Source organism: Anguilla anguilla, chromosome 1, assembly GCF_013347855.1.
Source record: "Anguilla anguilla isolate fAngAng1 chromosome 1, fAngAng1.pri, whole genome shotgun sequence".
NCBI classification, from domain to species: domain Eukaryota; kingdom Metazoa; phylum Chordata; class Actinopteri; order Anguilliformes; family Anguillidae; genus Anguilla; species Anguilla anguilla.
Window position 1 is genome coordinate 30,847,556 of NC_049201.1, and position 16,696 is coordinate 30,864,251.

At 44.5% G+C, this 16,696-nt stretch overlaps 1 pseudogene; it reads left to right on the forward strand.

Annotated features, from left to right (window-relative positions):
• The first annotated feature begins 4,436 nt into the window (after positions 1-4,436).
• Positions 4,437-15,377, forward strand: LOC118211656 (annotated as a pseudogene).
• The last annotated feature ends 1,319 nt before the right edge of the window (positions 15,378-16,696 follow it).

Here is a 16,696-nt window from a genome sequence, read left to right on the forward strand (position 1 = left end):
CCTGCTGACCATCAATGTACATCACGCGGTCAAAGGCAAAGTGTACGGTGTCATCACGAGACTGCTTGAGTGGGAAATCCTCCATGGGGCGAAACACCTGCGGAGTCTCCACCGGAGGCTCCACTGGGGCCGGCTCCCCCTCTGCCGCGTCGGACGACCCCGCGTCACCGCTGACTGCAGCACACACATCACACAGCCCTACCCGTCGTGAATGCACCCCCCCTACCTTACCAGCTGCCTGGCGGAACCCCGGCCAATCAGTGCCTAAAATCAGAGGGTGCGAGAGGCGGGAGCTAACCGCAGCCTTTATTTTATGTTTTTTTCCTTGACACCGAATTTCCACTGAGACTATAGGGTACTCGTGTAGATCCCCATGCACACACCTTATTGATACCCTTGATGCTTCTAACAACACCTCGGGTCGAACCAGGCTCTGTTGAATCATGGTCTGCATAGCCCCTGAGTCCAACAGCGCCTGGTGTTCACTCCCTTGAATCCTTACCGGAATACAGTACGCTCCGTCTGGTTCGGGAGCGGAGGTGGGCGGGCCAACAACACGAACCACCTGCCCCACCTCCATGAGCGGGCACTCGCAGTGCAGATGACCCGGTTGTCCGCACCGCCAACACCCCGGTCCGGGCGTCTGCGGAGCTCTCTGTGGTTCGAACCCCGTCACCACTGAGCCTGGGGCTGGGGAAACAGAAAAAAAAGGGTTGTTGCGGGAAAATGAGGGGGTTTGGGCACGGGGAAGGGAGGAAGGAAGGGGGGGAGGAAGGGAATGAGGAGGGGCTCTCCTGCGCGGAGCCGTTTCTGCCCGTCCTGGCTGTGGCTGCTGCTGCTGCTGTGACTGGCCGCGGGGGTAGAGCGCCAGGTGGTCCTCCGCCAGGGTGACGGCGGTCGCCAACCCGGTTGGTCGATGGCACCTCACCCAGTTCGCCGTCTCCCCCGGGAGGCCATCAATGAATCGCTCGAGGGTCACCAGCTCCACCACCCCGTCGGCTGACCGGAGTTCCGGTCGCAGCCACCGACGCGCCATGTCCAGCAGTCTCTGGGCGTATGCGAACGGCCGGTCCTCTCCTGCCAGGGCCGTCTCCCGGAACCGTCGCCGGTGTTCTTCCGGGCTGTACCCCAGGCGGTCCAGGACCGCCTTCTTCAGGTTCGCGTACACCGACCGCGCTGTGGGGGGTAAGCTGTGTGCCGCTTGTTGGGCTTCCCCAGTTAAGAGGGGCAGGAGGCGGACGACCCACTCCTCCTCCAGCCATTGACATGCCCTCGCGGCCACCTCAAACCCATCGAGGAATGCCTCCGCGTCGTCCCCCGGGGTCATCTTGGGCAGATGGAGAGCTACGGGGGGGCCGGTCTGTCGCTCTCGGGAGCTGGTTTCTCCCGCAGCAGCAGCCAGCTGCAGTAGAGCCTGAGTCTGGAGGGAGGTCTGTGCCCGCAGAGCCTCAAGTTGTTCAGCGTGCATCGCCGCCTGCCTTTCCTGCATCGCCGCCATCCCCTCCAGCATCCTCGCCAGCGCTACCACCGGTTGTGCCGTTTCACCATGCTCCTGGCTGTGCTCCATGGTTGTCTCCTCTGTGCAATGGGTTTAAACTACCCCCGCACGGGCCACCACTGTGGCAAGTGAGTGCCACCCCTCCTGGTTTCCAACACACTCACGGGAGACAACCGTTTTAGTTTGTAGCACTTCCGTGCTCTTTTATTAAAGCCCTCGGCTTTTTCTGAAAATAACAAAACACAGAGTTTTCGTAGGTTTCTTTTCACCCGCGCTCGTTCTCCTCTCCGGCTCTCCTTTTAAGACTCCCGGTCTCGCTTTTAAAAACCCCAGGCTCACTGTTGAAAAACAATCAGAGGCAATCAGCGCAATTAAACAATTGACAATTATCGGCGCTGATTACCTCCACCTGACAGTTGTTGCGAAGGATCCGAGAGCCGCTCCTCTCACACTCTCTCTCTCTGCAGCCGACGCTCAAACCACGCCCACCCCACCACAGTGGTCAAGAAGTTTTTGATCCAACACATGTATAGTTTAACCTGCTGTATATATGCAATCTCTCAGTATTTCATTGCAAACTAAAAAAGTGTAAATTTATTTTAGATTTTTTGTCTAGACAATTGCATTTGTGGCACTTTATTTCTTCCAAAATTATGAATATAAATTAATCTGTGTTAGTATTGTAAATTGTACAAATGTCTTGCTTCATTTAAGCCATTTTTCAAGTCTCTGTGATGTTCACATCTAGAGTTATAAAGCTTTCAATAGGGTACCCCCTAAATGGGCAAGGATTGGCAAGATTTGGCATGTGCGCTAAGGGGTTAATCCAGATCCAAAGGGACCGGGAGTTCAGCCTGGAAGAACTGGTTGAACGGAATAAATATAATTTGAATGAAAACACAGCAAGCTACCAACTAGAGTGGGAAGAAAAGGAAGCATTAATCCAAAATGAGCTGGGAATGAAGCTCACCACACCCCACTGCGAGCTGTTGGAAAACACCAGATCCCACAATGGCATGTCCTTGGAGAACTTTGTGTTACACAAAGTGTTTGGCAGGGGCTCATTTGGAAAGGTAGGGCCTGATCTTCTTCTGGTTCTGTCTCTCTATGTAAAATCTCAAGAGTTACGACGAATGATGCTTACAGCACTCATTAAACATATATATTAGAGCTGTCAAAATGAACGCTTTAACGCGGATGATTAATTTGACTGTAGGGACAGACAATGCATGCACTATGACAGCGAGCGAGCTGCAGCGAGACTTCTTTCGTTTGAGTATATACCCTGCATAGCTCACATCTTACAGAGAAGCATCACTGTGGGCCTCTCCGACAGCGGATTTGTGAATATGTTGGCCAAGTGTCGCAAGGTTGTCGGGCATTTCAAACACAGCCTGGCAAACGCCACGGAGCTTCAAGCACAGCAAGCGAACCTTGGACAGCAGCAGGAGCTGCCGATCCAGGACGTTCCAACCCGTTGGAATTTAACGCTGGAAATGGTCAAGCACATGCAACGCAACCAAGCAGCAATAAAAGCAACCCTGGACCAACAGCGCCACAAATTGGTTATGCTGACGCCACCTGAATGGGACAAACCGCAGAGACTGGAGACTCTTCTAGAGCCCTGCAGGTAAGCCACCTATCATTGCATATATAATATGACAATTTGTGTAGGCTGAAATTAAATTAAATTAATTAAATTAAAATTAAATGTTAATCTACTTTTTAAAAACATACTTTTGTAACTTAATTTACTGATGTGTGTGTGTGTGTGTGTGTGTGTGTTATTCCACTGCAGGTATGTAACTGAGATTCTTGGGGGGGAGGCTATGTCTCCTGCTCTGTGGTACTGCCTGCCCTCTGACACTTGCGTCATGTAATGGAAGTCTCTGATGATGACCCCGCATATGTGGTGAGATTTAAGACGGCATTCAAGGAAGGCCTAGCTTCCCACCAAGCAAATACCAACAATACATGGCTCAAGCTTGCAACAGCGTTGGATCCACGTTTTAAAGATTTAAAGAGCCTGCCCAAGAGAGACAGAGAAAAGGTGTGGACCACGCTTGGAGGCATGCTGCATGAAGATGCACCCAGAAGGTCTCCACAGACTTCTGAAGATGAGCCACCCAAGAAGAAAATGAGCCTTCTTCAGATGGGCTCAGAGTCAGAATCAGATGAAGAGGTGCTGCTTGACAGAGCCATACACAGGTACAGAGCAGAGCCCAGCATTAGCATGGAAGACTGCTCCTTGCAGTGGTGGTCGGCTCATTCAGGAGCCCATGTCAAGCTGGCCCTGCTGGCTCACAAATATCTAGCCACTCCTGCGTCCACAGTTCCGTGTGAAAGACTCTTCTCAGTTGCAGGCAACATTGTTCAAAAGAAGCAGTCTGCTTTACATTCAGAAAATGTGAACCAGTTAGTTTGCCTCAGCAACTGGCTAAAAGAGGAATAGTTAAGAGGGACAAATTGAATTGTGTAGGATATAGTAAACAGGGTCTCCCACAGAAATTTTCCCAGTCAAGGTGGTCTGGCTGGGGACCCAGCTGGGAAGTGGTGGGGGTATTATTCTGATTAAAAAATTTAATAGTTTGACAGCCCTGATATATATATATATATATATATCTCTTTTCCTTTTCCATCTCTTTGCTTCTCTTCTTTCCTATGTTCTCCCTTTCTGAGACTGAGCAGATCAAACCTAAGATGGAAGAAGAGGATAAGCAGGTTATACATAAACTCTGAACGGCAATCTGGATTCAAACAGAAGTGGAAACTGTTACTCGTATTCTGTATGACCTGAATGTCCCAGAAGACCAGTTTGACCATGTGTTGGATGACACTTCAATCCAGATCCAATGAAACCGGGAGTTTAACCTGGAAGAAATGGTTGTGCCGATCAGTCCTATGCAGGAAGAAGAGGATAAGCAGGTCCAACATAAACTCCGAACAGCAACCTGGATTCAAACAGAAGTGGAAACAGCTGTATTTCATATTCTGTATGACCTGAATGTACCAGCAGACCAGTTTGAATGTGAGTTGGATGACATTTTAATCCAGATCCAAAGGGACTGGGATTTTAGCCTGGAAGAAATGGCTGAACGGAATAAATATAATTTGGATGAAAACACTGCAGGCTACCAACTAGAGTGGGAAGAAAAGGAAGCATTGATCCAAAGTGAGCTGGGAATGAAGCTCACCACACCCCACTGCGAGCTGTTGGAAAACACCAGATTCCACAATGGCATGTCCTTGGAGAACTTTGTGTTACACAAAGTATTTGGCAGGGGCTCATTTGGAAAGGTAGGGCCTGATCTTCTTCTGGTTCTGTCTCTCTGTGTAAAATCTCAGGAGTTACGACGAATGATGCTTACAGCACTCATTAAACATATATATCTCTCTCTCTCTTCTCCTTTTCCATCTCTTTGCTTCTCTTCTTTCCTATGTTCTCACTTTGTTCAGGTCATGCTGGCAGAATTGAAAGGAACTGGAGAGTACTTTGCAATCAAAGCCCTGGAAAAAATCAATATCCTGGCTAACAGTCACATACAGTTCCTCATGACTGAGAAGCATGTGCTTGAGTTAACCACAGAAAGCCCCTTCCTCGCCCATTTGTATTTTACATTCCAAACAAAGGTAATACCACCTCCCACTCCATAGTTGTACACCACCACTAAATAAAAAAATAAGATTATCACATACATGTGCCACTCGTACTTTGGCCAAGGAAAATCTCCATTCCTTTTTTACACCTGTAATTCCATTTCCCAGACCAAAGTAGCTCTCCTCCAACATATTTATACTCCACATTATGAACATAGATAGCATCCCTCCTCTTCACACGTCGTCTATTCTGTCTAGACGACAGTAGCCCCCAAGTGCAGGGAAGTCTTTCCCTGTCATGAGTGACAGTGCTATTTGTGTCCTTAGGCTAACTTATTCTTTGTGATGGAGTATATTAATGGAGGAGAACTGTTCTTCCACATACAAGAGAAGGGGCGCTTTGACCTAGTCAGCACACAGTGAGTACCAAGCAGGTTTGCCCTTGTTACTATTACAGGGGATTGTCTCAGTGCCAATCAGTGCTGTGGTTCATGTGGTTGCAAAGTAGGGTCACATACAAATAGTTGGTTTATGGATAGTATTATTCTGATGATGTTGTTCAGGTCTCTCTGACCAAATCACGCAGGTAGAAGCTCAGAAATGCTCTTGACTTTCTTTTCTTTCTTGCTCTCTCTTAGATTTTATGCTGCAGAGATGACATGGGCTTCAATTCCTCCACAGAAATGGAATCATATACCGGTAAAACACTTCTATTCCTTCATCGGCAGGACGTTGCCTTGGCAATGCCAGCAATTCAGGAGGTCTCAGAGTTACATTTAGTCTCAGACGCTAAATGTATCTCCACATGTTTATTAAATTTTGGTGTCAGATGTGTGAAAATTTCACTTCTAGCTTTATAATGAACATTTTTGTGTCATCCCCATTGTAAATGTGAATGTATTCCATGATTGTCAATGAAACCCAAAATCCGTATCTGTTTCTCTTTATTATCCTCTCCTCCCTCAGTGATCTGAAACTGGAAAATGTAATGTTGGATATAGATGGACTCATCAAAATTATGGACTTTGGGCTTTGCAAAGACAACATGTTTGGGGATGAACGTACCAACAGCTTCTGTGGAACGGGCAATTATATGGCACCAGAGGTATGGGACCAGGTGGTGGAGAATGGGGGCCGAGAGGGCCGTGCAGAAGGAAGGGGGGTAAAAGTAAATTGAATATTTTCCCTTGTGTGCCTGACAAACAGAGCCTATCAGTCAGTCTAAGACAGATATGTGAAGCTACAGTCAAGTCATGTTCAATTAATCTGGATTCTTCTTCACGCTGGGAGAATCCTCTATTTCTCAGACTACAGAGGTTTTGAATTTGTTATTGAATTCTGAGGATTTATTATGAATCTTCTGGCTGAACAAGCTATTAGCTGTATTATTTGAATGTGATTGCACTATCTGAGTGCAGTGTGTTTGAGCGTCTGTGTATTTGCAAGGCATTATGCAACAGGACATGAAAAGGTTTATTTTAGATTCTTGGTCATATCTTGGGCTTCTGGGCTGATCGTTTCAATGGGATTCCACTAGACAAACCACAAAAAATGTTCAGGTGAATGTGTCAGTGCTGTTTAATAAAACTGTCTGCAGTGAATGTCTTTGTGATGATGTCAATGTATCCATCTCATGCACAGATATTTCAGAATCAACCGTACTTTTCCCCTGCTGACTGGTGGTCATTTGGAGTCCTTCTCTTTGAAATGTTGACTGGCGGGAGTCCCTTTGAAGGAGCTGATCAAGTGGAGCTCCACGTGTCTGTCTGCATGGACATTCCTCAGTATCCCACCTGGATCAACCAGGAGTCAAAGGACATTCTGGAAAAGGTCTGTATGTGTGTCAACCCATCTGTCCTTCAAAGTCAATGTGGGGTTAATCAACCAATGAGAGCTCAGTAGAGTATTCAGTAGAAGCTATATCTACCACCCATAAGTCAATGTCTTTGTGTGTCCTTTTGCAAATTTACTGCACCATTCTGACCATTGTTCTATCAATCAAATATTTCTGTTTGAATCTTTTAATGAGTGAGTGAGTAAATACATCTGTTAGTCACTTAGTGAAGGAGTGAACCTGACTGGGTGAATGTATCTGTGGACAAGTGAAGTAGTTTGTATTAATCTCATTCAGCTTTACAGAGTGACCCTGAAGTGTACATTGTGTCGTTGACCACCTTCCAAACCAGCATTGCTTAATGTCTATGTTCCCATGTACTTTGCCCCCATAGCTATTGGAGAAAGACCCCAACCACAGGTTGGGCATATTTGGAAACATTAGGGAACATGCCTTCTTTGACTCCATAGATTGGTTTAGGCTTAAAAGGAGAGAGGTTGAGCCCCTATTCAAGCCTGAATTGGTACTATCTGCTTGGTCATTGGTTTATGTGCTGATCATATAGCAATATACAGTACATGTCCTGTACTTTTAAGGTGAAACTTATGTGAGAACAGCTTTACTTATGCTTAAGAGCACCAATGCTTTTGAGACTTGCACAGGAGAGTCTACAAAACAATATATTAAGTTCATAGAGTGTCAACTCATATAATACATAGGAGAGCAAAATGAGTCTTTGAGTCAGTCCAGGATTTTAATTTGGATTTGGATGAGTGCACTTAATGACACTCCTGTGCTAAACTGTGAATGTACAAGTAGTAAAAATTGCAAATCTATATCAGCTCATGTGTGTGTCCTACTGCTCTTCCATCTGAAAGGGATAAAACTGTTGCAGACAGGGTCTCCTGAGCTTCAGTTTTCCCATCATGCATTACTAACATTTTTTTCACTCTATTTCTGGTCCCTGACAGATCTTTCTTTTCTGCCAATCACAGGTGAACCGCAACGATTGCAGGTATTTTAACGAGGTGTTCCTGAATGAGACACCTAAGATGTCCCAGGGTGACTGCAGTTGCTCTGGACCAATGGATCAATCTGCATTTGCATACTTCTCATTCTTCATTAATCCAATCCAAACAGCACATATTGAATAATTTCTGTGTTATTTGTGCATCAGATTGTTTATTCACTGTATTTACTTGTAATAAATCTTAAATTAATACCTAAAATTTGTTGTCATGCTTATCTGTCACATTATCATTATCGGGATGTTGCATCAATCCATTCAGCCATACCAAAGACCCAGAGCTTAGTGGTTTGACTCTGCACCATGAAAACTTTCTATTTTCAGTATTTATGAGATAAAGGGCTGTTACTGTACCCAAAGCCAAACTAATGACAAGTCTGGTAGTGTGGCAGAACTGATGAGCTTTTTAGTATCATTCAGCACTGATATATTATCCACACACTTCCCTCTTGAGTCTTCCTGAGTCTGAGTACTATTTTGTAAAAGAGGACACATTTCATTAGATGTAGAGGTTACATGACAGGAAATTATGCTTGTGAATGGATTTGTCCTGTGGTAGTAGGCTACAGCCAATCACTGCATCATTTTTCCTGAACTGCTTCAGGAAATATCAGAAATTATTTTTACATACATGAAAAATGAAGAATATATTTTTAGAATTAAAACATAAATGCATACATGCTGCCTAGTGATGGGCAAAGCTGTTCTTTTCAGTGTACTGAATCATCAGAATCAGTTCATTAAAACGATTTGTTCAAAAGATTTGTTCGCCAAATCGTTCAGTGCTTGACCGGAGCTCCGATTGCGTAGTCCCACTCACTCACGGCTGAATGTTCAGTTCAGCTCGCTAACTAGTGAACTGAGAACGGTCATTCGTGAAGGATAAGACAGTGAGCTGAGAATTTAGTTGGATAAAGCTGCTATAACAAAGTCCTACCCTATTATGTACAGCACGTATATTTTCGCGACACCTAATTATTAAATAAAATATTTGGTACTACTTCCTACTTCGAGACTTCAAGACATGAGAGAGAAGGAGAGGGGCAGGCTTGAGCGACTCAGCGACTGTCTATCACTCAGGGCTAACGTTCACTGTATACGTTCAGTGAACGAATCACTGATCATGCACCGTTCAGTGTATCCCTGTGAACGAATCACATTCGCTCGCAACTGACTGAGAGCTCAACTGAACTGACTGAGAAATGAACGGATCAGTTCAGTTTGTTCACCCAAAAGATTTGTTCTTTTCAACAAATCGTTCACAAACGACACAACACTAATGCTGCCAAGTGAGTATAAATGAAATTATTACATTTAAGTAAAAATATGAAGGATCAGGAACTGTGTTTTTGGTTAAAGAAGATTAACCAACAAAATATTTATTTAATATTATATTCACCTTTCAGATATTAGCAGATGCTATTAATGTAGCCTACCATTTTGTGATCAATTGGTATGCTAATAATTTTGCAAAATGGGAGAAAACACTAACAGATGCAATACTAGCAGGCCATAAGATATGCCACTGATTTGCCGCTGTTGCAGCATAGAATACATTCTGCTGTAAAATCACAGAGTGGAGGCCCATGTTTTTTCAGACAATTTCTTTTTCCTGAGATGTCAACATTGTAGGTTTACAGCAGAAAAATTAATGGATGATCAAACACGTATAATCACATACTTCTTTGATGATAATTACCATGAGAACATTATATTGTAGTCTTTTTGTCCTGTGCTGTTTAAGGGAAGATACCACAGTGAATAGAGAAAAAAATTCCTCTCTGTCAATCAAAACAAGATTTTGTATTTTGAATTTGGACAATATTATTCGGTATAACTGATAAGAAAACAGCAATTTGGACCACCATACCACATTATGATACTCACAGCAGTATATGATATAACACAAGACACCTGTGAAGAACCACCTGGTTAAGCAGAAAATTTAGCAAGTCTCTTTTAAAAATGTGATAAATGTGCACACATATGTACAGTGTGCTGAAATGTATGCTTTCAACAAAATTCTATGTCATCCAATGTACGGTATGAAAATCAGTGAAAATGTAACATTATAAAAAATTTTGATTTATGTATATTCTTAATGTACCCATTTGAGTTCAAGGTCATGACTTAACAACAGGTGACAAAACAACTGGCTGTTATTCAACTTTGGTTGAATAACAACCAAAATTGTTATTCAGCAGAACCGGAAATTCCATATACACTGGAATGACAATGCTACACCAACTGATAAGCCTGTGTAAGTACTCTACTTCACTTTTTGCACATGAAATACATCTTACTTAAAGTAATAATCTCGAAGATTTTCATTAAAATAAATGTCTGTTAAGTCACTATCTATCGCTGAATTAGGTTACATAATGGTGATTGAGCCTATTATTATATTAATTTATATTTTATTATTATTATTATTATTATTATTATTATTATTATTATTATTATTTATGATTAAAGAACTGGATGTCTGTGGCGACATTCCTGGGAAAAAATCACAAGTGGCGCATGATAGTGACGCGTTTTCCATCACCCATCAGTGGTTGGTCCGCCAGAGAGGGTTGGCGGAGCTAACGCAACAGGCTTGCTCTTCAACTGACTTGTGTGTGAGCGGCATGCTGTTTTTTCGGGTGTCTGCTAGCGTTAAAGGTGGGGGGGTTATGGAACCCTAATAAGTTTTTGTGTAACATGAGAGGTCATATTATTTCTTGATGTAGATTTCGTATTACATTTGATGACAATGTAACGTTACTAAATTACATAGCTATTTGCACAGCTAACGCTAGCTACCGGACCATGTCAATGAAGGCAACATTAGTTTAGACAGCGTTGCGCACAATATCCATCTCTCATATCAGGTAACGTTGATTTAGCTAGCTAGCTAATGTAATTAACACAATCTAATGTCAGCTAACAATTAGAAAAAATGCTAGCTAACGCTACCGACTGGTACCGACCTCGCAAACCGTCTCTCGAATGCAATGCTACCTTGTTGCAGCATTGCAATGTAGCTAACTAAAGGCCAGTTCAGATCAATGATTTGCAATGAGACTGGATGCAACTTGCAAAATTCCAAGACGTCTGATTGTAAACGTTCTAAAACTGCACATGGCAATTTGACAAGGTGGGTCTTTTGAGACCCTAGGCAATGACTTCAGAGGCTCTGCAACTAACCAGTTCACACCGCTGCAATTTTTTCTGCAACATTCTAAAACTATTTCGTCTCGTTGCGAATCATTGATCTTAACTGACCTTAACGTTACCGTTATTTACATTGCCATCAAGTTCATCAATATATAAGCCGGGGTATAGGTGGAGCAGAGCGGGGTCTGATTTCTATGTAAAGATGTCAAGCCAGAGAAAACTAAATAAAAGAATACGGCAGTATGGATTAGCGTTGTTATTATTTTATTACGCTTCCTCATATGTTCCTTCAGCCTTGATGCCCTTTTTTGATGAAATCTCCTTTGTTTTTGTTTTATTCTTCTTATTCTGATTGCTAATTTAACACACAGCTCAGCTTTATTCTCGAACAGTTTAGCTAGCAAAACCAGAAACAAGGCAGTTGTTGTTTCAAAAATATCACACAACAATCATTCACGATGATGATGCACGAGATACATAATTGCATGAGTCACAGCAAATCCCGCAAATTCTTCTCTGCACTGTAAAGATGTTCATACCGAGCAAAAGGTGGATAAAGAACGTTTGTGGATATTGATCATCACTAATTCTACCCCAGGTCTGCTACAGCATTTTAACCCGGCTCGGCAGTGTAAAGACAGCTTAAGTTAGCCTAATGTTAGACAAAGAATGAGTATGTACATAACGTTAATTGTATAACAACCATTTTTTATTCAGTAAATAATAAGTGTAATAGTTGGCGTGGCCCAGGTGCCAACTGACTGACGTCACACAGGCGACACTGGTTGGATCCGGTTGGATCTATGGGAAGTGAGGTCCAAAAACACACCTGCAATTACCGCTTTTCGCCATTGGTACCGCCATAGAGAACGAAACTGAAATCTTCGAGATTGTTACTTTAAAGACACAGTGCAGTCTGTAAGTATTTGAACAATGAGACAATTTTAGCTGCTAGCCTTTTGGAGGAGTGTTCTCTGGTCAGATGAAACAAAAAATTGGCCATAAAGATCAGCGCTATGTATGGAGGAAAAAGGGTGAGGCTTTTCATCCGAAGAACACCATCCCAACTGTGAAGCATGGGGGTGGCAGCATCATGGTTGCGGGGGTGTTTTGCTGGAAAAGGGACTGGTGCACTTCAGAAAATAGACAGCATCATGAGGAGGAGGATTATCTAGAAATACTGAAGCAACACCTCAAGACATCAGCTGGAAAGTTAAAACTTGATCACAACTGGGTCTTCCATCAGGACAATGATCCAAAACATACCTCAAAAGTTGTAACAAAATGGCTTAAAGACAACAAAGTGAAAGTATTGGAGTGGCCAATACAAAGCCCTGACCTAAATCCCATAGAAAACTAGTGGACTGAACTGAAAAAGTGTGTCAGAGCAAGCAGGCCCACAAACCTGACTGAGTTTCACCAGTTCTGTCAGGAGGAATGGGTAAAAATTCCGGCAAAGTATTGTGAGAAGCTTGTGGAAGGCTACCCCAAGTGTTTGATTCAAGTTAAGCAATTAAAAGGCAATGCCACCAAATACTAACAAAGTGTATGTAAACTTTTGACCCACTGGAAATCTTATATAGTACATAAAAACTGAAATAAATCTGTCTCTTAGCTATTATTTTGAAATGACCTCTAATGGAAATAAAGTAGATACCCTAATTGACTTAACACAGGGAATGTATGGTAACATGAAATGTGTGGAGTTGTAAAAAATTGAATGTGAATGTCTTTAGCCTAGGTGTCTATAAACTTCTGGTCTCAACTGTACAGCCTGATCTGGCTAAAATAAGTGGTCACACATAGTCCTTTTTTCTCGTGTCTGTTTACAGGCCACCTGGGCCTTATTCTGATTTTTTAAATAGAATGTGCTGAGTTTCTGTCACACCTTGCAACTTCAGCAGACAAGGTTGTTATTGTTGGCGATTTTAGCATGGATCACCATGGGTGAGAACTGAATCGTGGATAAACGCGGCGATCCCTTTGGAACAGCTTTTGCCTCTATTATTGACAATTGGTTTTGTACAGAATGTTTATGAGCCTACTCACTACCGTAGCCATACCGTAGATTTAGTGCCATATAAGCCAGTACTATCCGATCATTTCCTTATTGCCTTTGAAACCAAGGCATCCAACCCACCTGTATCAGAGCCTAGACACGACTGCAGCCGATCATTGAACCCTGAGGTCATTCCTAAGTTTATAAATATGCTTCTGGAGTCATTCCTCTCTAGTGAAGAAAAAGCTGATAAAGTATCACTGGACCACTTGACTAACCAGTTAACTCTTACTCTCAGAAGCACATATGGTTGCCCCCCTAAAAAAAAGAAATTCCAGTCAGAAAAGCCACACTTCTTGGTACAATGACACCACCCGGGCCCTGAAGCAGTCCACAAAAAAATTGGATCGTCTTGCACGGAAAGATAGCCTCCTTCAATACAAGCAAGCTCTTGCATCTGCTATATCTGCCTTTTTCTCTAAACGAATTGAACAAAACAAATATAACCTAAAATTTCTGTTTAGTACTGTGGAAAAATTAACTAAAGAACCATCATCAGACTTTTCATCTTATCCTTTCCAATCACAGCAGCAATGATTTTGTGAACTTTTTCGATCTGAAAATTGAGGCTATTAGAGACCCAGATCTCCAAACTGTCTCCTCCATCATGCATTACTCCTGATAGTATAAATAAACAGCCCAGTGCTTGGTTACAACAGGAAATTGTACAAACAGTGGCACTGAATGTAACGGATCTCCTCCTAACTCTCTACCCCATGACAATCCTGACTAAAGGAGTCATGGACGTGCTAAACCAGATACCTCCTTTATATAATTTTCACGCGAGAGATTGTTAACGGCCATGGACATAATTCTTGGCCATGAGCTTATATAAAGTACGAAGCGCTGAGAAGCACTGTTTAGTTACCAGTACTGGCTCTCATGTGTAGATGACACTAAAGCGCCGTCTTTCGTGAACCCACACCTTAAGTAACATTAGACAGGTGCTGCAGCGAACGCAATCAACACGCCTGCCAAGCACTGAACTAATCAGCGCGGAAGGGGTCTGTAGGCAGAGTGAATTCTGCACGCGTACGGACCATTAAACCAAACGACGTGACAAACTCTAATTAGAGAAGCAGGGGTGGAAAGGAATAGAGCAAAATGCTCAAGCCATCCAAAACCATGACAGGACCCCCCCCCCTCTAAGGAACTGCACCAGACGGTCCTTCCGAACCACGACTGCAAAAATCAGGAATAAGCTCTGGGTCTAAAATGTCCGTAGAGGGGACTCGGCAGCGTTCCTCAGGGCCATAGCCCTCCCAATCCACGAGGATCTGAACCCCTCGGCCCACACATCTCTCAGCCAGAATACGCAACACTGTATACACAGGACCTCCCCCAACGAACGGAGGTGGAGGCGGCGGCTTGTCGGCTGGAACCAATGGGCTAATGAGCACTGGCTTCAGACGAGAGACATGAAATGTTGGGTGAATCCTTATAGAGCGAGGAAGCTGTAGGCAAACCGTGATCGGGTTAATCTTTTGGATGATTTTAAAAGGCCCCACGAAGTGCGGAGCGAGTTTACGAGATCCCACTCGCAACTGCAGGTCCCACGTGGATGGCCACACCCGTTGACCAACCCGATAAGAAGGAGCCTGGCGGCAACGCCTATCGGCCAGTTCCTTCTGCCTCGCCGAGGAGCGCAGGAGAGACGCACGCACTCTCCTCCACACGGACTAACACCTCCGGACAAAGAACCCAACGGACGGTACCTCTGCATCCTTCTCTAATTTGGGGAACAGAGGGGGTTGATAACTAATCTAAGCCTCGAATGGCAAGAGCCCCATGGACACATTACGCAGCGTGTTGTGGGCATATTCAGCTCAAGCGAGGTGACGATTCCATGAGGTCAAGTTGGACGTGGCCAGACAACGGAGCGTGCTCTCTAATGTCTGGTTTGTGCGATCGGTCTATCTGTTAGTCTCCAGGTGAAATTCCGAAGACAGACTGACGCCCCCAGTTGAGCACAGAAGGAACGCCAAAATCGTGCGGAGAATTGGGGCGATCGGACACAATGTCCTGGGGCAGGCCGTGCAATCTAAAAACATGGTCGACCACCAACCGTGTGGTCTCCGGCGCTGATGGCAGTTTCAGCAGAGCGATAAAATGTACCGCCTTGGAGAACCGAGCAACAACCACCAAAGTCACAGTGTTGCCGTCCGACGCAGGCAAGCCAGTGACAAAATCCAAGGCGACATGACTCCAAGGATGCTTAGGGATGGGTAACGGGCTTAGAACCCCAAGGGTGGGAGCTGTGATCCCTTGTTACGGGCACAGACCGAACGAGCCGAAACGAACTCTCGAACATCCCTCTCCATACCAGGCCAACAAAACCGTCTGGACAGGAAGTCCTTCGTCCGGTGGACGCCAGGATGACCTGCAAGCTGGGAGGAATGTCCCCACTGCAGCACCTGGGACCGTACCCTAGAGGGCACAAAGAGGTAGTGAAGCGGTCCACCACCCGGACCCGGGTCCAGACACAAAACCTTCTGCACCACAGACTCAACATCCCATAAAACCGGAGCCAAAATCTGAGTGGCAGGAACAATGGATTCAGGGGCAGGGTCCCTGTCTGATGGATCATGGATGTGCATCCGGGTTAACATTTTTCGACCTTTGGCGGTATGTCAATAAAAAGTTAAAACGGGCAAAGAACAGCGCCCAACGGGCTTGCCGCAAATTGCGTCTTTTGGCTTGCTGGATATACTCAAGGTTTTTATAGTCGGTCCAAACCATAAAGGGATGTTCCGTGCCCTCCAACCAATGGCGCCATTCCTCTAGTGCCAGCTTAACAGCCAAAAGTTCTCGATCTTCGATGTCATAATTCCTCTTGCCTGGGGAAAGAGACCAAGAAAAATGCGCGCAAGGATGCAGGTTGTTATCATGTGGCGCACGCTGAGAAAGAATGGCCCCCACCCCAACCTCTGAGGCGTCCACCTCCACCACAAAGGGGAGAGAAGGATTGGGCGTGATGAAGATAGGCTCCGAGCTAAACCTCCTCTTTAATTCTTTAAAGGCTGTCTCAGCCTTGAGGGTCCATTCAAAGCGCGCCGGAGAAACTTTCTTGGTTAGCGCGATGATCGGTGCGGCCACGGAGCTAAAATTCCTAATTAACCGCCTATAAAAATGAGCAAAGCCCAAAAACCGCTGGACGTCCTTGACGGATTGCGGGGTAGGCTAATTCATAACCGCTGAGACCTTCTCAGGGTCCATTTGAACCGCCCCTTCAGCAATGATAAAACCCAGAAACGACACCGATTTGGCATGGAACAGGCACTTCTCTGCCTTGACAAAAAGCCTGGCCTTTTTTAAAGAGCTTTTAAAACCTGGCGTACGTGTCTCTTGTGTTCCGAGAGACTGGGGGAGAATATTAAAATATTGTCTAGATTGACAAAGACGAATCTCGGAGCACGTCGTTCACTAGCGCCTGGAAGACAGAGGGGGCATTAGCGAGGCCAAACGACATCACCAGGTATTTGTAGTGTCCATCGTGTGTATTAAAAGCCATTTTCCATTCAC